The following is a 5,758-nucleotide window of genomic DNA, read 5'->3' as shown; positions in this document are numbered from 1 at the left end:
TATGGTTGATAACGTTGTCTACAGCCAGGAACGTGAGGCGTTTGGTTATACAACAACGTAGGTTACGCGTTCTTTTGCCCTAGATGGCGCGACTTAAGAATAGTGCTCGAGAATCATGGATGGAGGGGGTCAACAATATAATCGAGGCGATACTCAGCAATAGCGGCAAATGGAAATGTATCTCGACTACGATTGCAACAATGATAGGAGAGAAGGCCAAGAGGCGACGACAGGCAGAGGAGATGCGGATCGATAGAGACTTGGAGTTCGACGACGGGTGATCAGTTTCTGAAAAGGGGGGGCCAGTTTCTGGGATCGGGCGGCGGGGCTCCTAAAAATAATCCTAGTAAATAATAGTAATACGTAAATAAAATATTAATAATATTTAATGAATGTTTCAGGTTTGTACAGTCCAACGAAATTTCATATTGAATTCAACTTATGTTTTTCTAATGAATTTATTATTATTATTATTTTAAAATAATATTTATGTACTCGTAAATAACGCATCGAAAAATTATTTTAAAAATAGCATTAGAAAAGTTTGTTAATTGGGAAATGAATTATTTTATTATCGATAAAGTAATATGAATTTAATTTTTAAATATTACACTCGTATAAATGATCAATTGCCTATCTCCTTGGAGGACTGGTAGCGTCTCGGTCTTTCATACGGAGATCCTAGGTTCGAATTCCGGTCGGGCATGACATCTTTCACACGCTACAAAATTCCATTTTCATATCCCATGAAGCTTCATGCTTGCGTGGCGATATCATCAAGCCAAAAACAAAAAATTATATATATATATGTACATATATGCTTTGTAACTAAAAAAATCGTTTAAAAAATATTCTGAAAAAATTATACATTAACTAACCGTTTACGTATATTGATTAACACTATTTTATATAATAATTTTTATTCTTAAAAATTATCAACAGATTATCAAAATGAAAATATTTAAAAATAATTCAACTATTCAGTTACCCTTTTTCACAGTTCAAATGCTAACTATTTTTATTTATAATTTATTCTCATATCTTAACGATTTTTTGGTATCCCCATTTAACAAACAATTTAACGTAGAACATTTATTTTACTTTTAAATTATTTTCAGATGACATAATATTTCATGTAGTTAATATCTAAAATGGTTTAAAACAATAGGAGGATTTTATCTGAAAAAACTTTGTTTTTTTTTTTTCATTTCAATCTTACATTACTTTAATACCCGCTACTTCAAAATATTCATCCCGATATAGGGTATTGTATTCTTATTTATTTTATTTCACATTTATTACTATATAAATAGTTAACATCTGAAAAACCCCAACTTAAGAGTAAGATACAGGCCTACTGAAGAAAAAGCTAAAAATTTACAAGTTAATCTTGTTAATAATAATACCCCGGACAAAATCCAATCCCATGTCCGTGCACTTACATTTACACCCACGTCCGGAGCGGGCGACGACGAGGTACTTCTGTACTTTCACCTAGTCTATGTCGATCAATTGGTTTTACTCAGGAGCCTCCCTGTGAAGTACGAGATTGGCGGACCCGAGCTTTCCTAATCGGTCGCGTTTGTGGTTTTCGCGGTGTTACTTTTCGCTTTTGTTGCTTGCAGCGGGGGCAGGAGTCATGAATGCGGTCTGATATTTTGTCGACGTCGAGCGGAATGCGGAAGGGGAGTGCTTATCTCCCTTTCCGGTAGTGGAAATTTGTTCTGTCGAAGTCTTGCGTCGTTTAACGTGAGTCAGTCACTTCGGTCATTTGCAGGGATTTTCCCATCGGTAAGAGTATCGGAGTCCTTACTGCTACGTGCGAAACCTGACTGGGGGAATCCAGTCGGGATCATGATCTGGATATGCCCAACCGCCTTTCCGCCCGCACCTTCCAACGTATTGACTGGCGTCACTTCATTCATTGAAACTTTAACTTCCACGATTTGTGTGGCGGAGAGTGTATATAAAACCTTCGTGCAGAATAGCTTTTCTGAAAGAAGAGCGTTGTGTTTGATGATAATAAAAAAAGGATTAAACTAAGTTTCCACCAAAAGATAATGAAGCGTTGCCAATATATTTGGTGATAAATAGAATAAAAGGATTTTAAACTAAGATCTTGTGATCGCTCGAGGGCTCGCAGAAGCTACAGGAGGACCTGTTAAGGAGACAAGGAAGACTGGTGTGGGACTTTGTGAAAATCGTCAACTACCTACAATATAAAAGATCCAATACATGTGGAATATATAGGAATATATTACATTACATTCTATATGTAATGGAATGTAAACCGCTTTACAAGGGCCTTGTCATTTTGTTGTTCTGAGATTTAAGTTTATTTCAGGATGATCTGTCTGACAAAACTACTTCTGAGTAGATCGCTACTTATTTTACCAGGGAGGAAAAGAAAGTTATTTCTTTTTTGTTTGGGAAAAGGGCTAATGTCCACAGCAGTCGATGCCCTTAACCCCGAAAAAAAAGTTATGAAGTCATGTTGTAATTATATAGTCATCTTGTAAGTTATTTAGTTATGTTGTTTTATCATTCCTCTTAATTATTTTCGTAATTATTTTTTACCTTTTAATTTTTTTTAAATTTGGAAAATTATTCCATATTAAATGTATTACAAAGATAAAATCTTTTTGTTGATTTATAAAGATAAAACTAAATTTTCAGACTTACTATTTTGCATCCAGTATACAAAATATAAAATAATATACACCTCTATCCACTGTTAGTCATTGTGTTTATGGTTTTGAGTTAATTTTTTCAGTATTTCTCCAATTTACTCATGTCTTCTACTTCCAAAATGTTATAATAAATGTGAATATTTAATTTTTAATTTTTAATTCTTGAATGATTGCTATGAAACAGAATTTATAATGATTTTATTTTTATTTTAACTATTAACTTTGTATACTTCAATTTTTTTATTTACATTGCGTAATCTTTTAGTTGTGTTTAAATGAAGTATTTAAGTAATATCCCCCTTGGTAACTGCAGCTTTATTTTTCAAAGTACGAGTAACTCAAATACTGAAAATCTTAGATTAGATCAACATCCAAAGAAGTTTTAAAATAACCATCTTAAAATTATTATTTTTCATCATTGTATGTGATTGTAAGCAATTATCTCTGCCTTCGACACTGAAAGAAAAGATTTTTTAAATTTATTGGAGACAAAGGGAGAAAGAGAGAAAGACAGAGGAAGAGAGAGAGAGAGTGACAGAGAATGAGAGACATTGACAAAGGGAGAGAGAAAGAAAAAATGGGAGAGGTAGAAAGAGAGACCGAGGAAGAGAGAGAGAGAGAAAGACAGCCAGAAAGAGAGACAGAGGGAAAGAGAGAAATAAACACAGAGAAAGAGAATGAGAGAGAGACAGACAGATAAAAAGTGAGAGAGAGAGACAGTGACAAAGGAAAGGGAAAGAAGGAATGGGGTAGGTAGAAAGAGTGAGAGAAAGAGAGAGAGAGAATAAGACAGACAGAGAGAGACGAAGGGAGAGAAAGACAGTGACACAGAGGAAGACTGTGAAGAGAGAAACACAGACAGAGTTACATAGGGAGAGAGAATGACAGATAAAGACTGACAGAGAAACACAAAGGGAGAGAGAGAAAGACACAGAGGGAGAGAGAGAAATAAAGACAGAAAGAGGGAGAGAATAAGAGAGAGACAGACAGACAGACAGAGAGATTGAGAATGAGACAAAGAGACAAAGGGAGAGAGAAAGAAATAATGGGAGAGAGAATGTGAGAGAGACATGCAAACAGACAGAGAGAAAGCCATAGAGACAAACATACAGGCAGACAGAAAGATAGAAACAGACAGACATACAGTGTGAGACAGAGAGAAATATAGGCAGAGAGAGATAGAGAATGAGAGAGAAAAACAGACATTCAGAGAGACAGAGGGAGAGAGAGAGAGTGAGTTTGAGTGATGGAGGGGAGAGAGAGACAGACAAATAGACACACTGAGAGGTGAATGTGACAGAGAGGCAGACATACAGAAAGATAGAGACAGACAGACATACAGAGTGAGAGAGAGTAACAGGAAGAAAGAGAGAGTGAGGAAACACAGTCAAAGAGAGCGAGTGAAAGACAGAGGGTCAGAAGGAAAGAGGGTGAGAGAGAGAGAGAGAGAGAGAGGGAAAGACAGATAAACAGAGAGAGAGGAGAGAGAAAAACACACTTTTAGTTGCGTTCATTTAATATACTCAAATCTAGCAATAGCGAAGCATTGCCGTATCTCCTAGTTCACAATAAACTTTGATGTTAACCAGACATATATTGAAATATAAGGTTTTTTGTACATAAAACAAAGTTTATCTACATATCCAACCGTACTATGCTATTAACATGTAAAGGGACTTTTCCCTCACACTTGTTTTAATATATTGACTAAAAATCACACAGAACAATGTTGCTGTCACTTTTAATTAACAAAGAAAATTATATAATTATATAACAAAATACAGAAATACATAAACAAGCCAATAATATACAAATTTAACTGCAGTATAACGAGTGTGTTCACCGCGGAACTACTCGCTGTGGATAGGGCTCTAAGTATCGTTGCCCTAAATATAGGAGCATTCTTATTTACAGTTACTCGTACAGTGCTCTCCAGGCGTTAGAAAACTTTTATTCCAAACATCCTGTCGTCATTGATATTTATGATAAAATCGCTGAGTTATATAAACGCAACAGAGAGGTAGGTTTTTGCTGGATCCCTAGCCACGTTGGGATTCTGGGTAACGAAAGAGCAGATTCTGCTGCCAAAGAAGCGTGCATTCAACCTCCTTTCACCACCCGAGTTACTACCTTTGATTTTATCAATCGCGTAGAACAATCACTGAGAGCAAGGTGGCAAAGTGACTGGGCGACAAACGTCGATAATAAACTCCGACGGATTAAAGATTTAGTGTTGCCATGGGGTTCCTCTTGCAGAAAATCTCGTCGTGAGGAAGTGGTCCTCTGCCGGTTACGGTTAGGACATACGAGGATCACACACGAATACCTAATGTCAGGAGAAACCCTACCCCTATGCAGATGATGCAACTGCCGCATGACTGTGCACCGCATTCTCGTGGACTGCATATGTTATGCGGCGTTGCATCGTCAGTTTAATATACCCAGAAACATCCGTGATATCTTGTGCAATAATACCGGGATTTTGGACCGGATGTTTCTCTTTTTGCACAGTACCAGATTACTGCAAAGAATTTAATATATTATCATATATGTTTTTCTGTAAGAAGAGTTTTTTTAATAATTTTAACCTTTACTTTCAATTTTGATTTTTTTGGCTCTATGTATTTAATTTTACTATCCGGGGAGGGGATTTTTGCACAACCCATCGGAATTAGGTAAGTTTTATATAGTTTCTTTATTCGATTATTTTAACTTTTATATTTTATCAACTTCGTCTGTGGTATTAGTTTTGAATTTTATTTTGCCTTCTTGGCTTGTTTTAATAAATTTTTTTTTATATGATTAATATTACTTTTACACCTTATATAGTTTGTTATTTTGGAGTTATTTTACCCTTTTATTAATAAAATTCCGGGCTATGATAACGCCCAGGCGTTTTTCGCCCACAAAAAAAAAAAAAAAAAAACATTGTGGAAACAAAATTCATACATACAATGAGTTCGGAAATTCACTGTGCAGTATAACTATTTGATGCATTCTTTTCTTTGGTTAGGTTAGTTGCCATATGTGTTCGTTAGGCATTGCTCAGTAATAAACCAATACGTCAG

Source organism: Lycorma delicatula, chromosome 3, assembly GCF_047948215.1.
Source record: "Lycorma delicatula isolate Av1 chromosome 3, ASM4794821v1, whole genome shotgun sequence".
Lineage (NCBI taxonomy): Eukaryota > Metazoa > Arthropoda > Insecta > Hemiptera > Fulgoridae > Lycorma > Lycorma delicatula.
Note: the sequence above shows the minus strand (reverse complement) of the source record.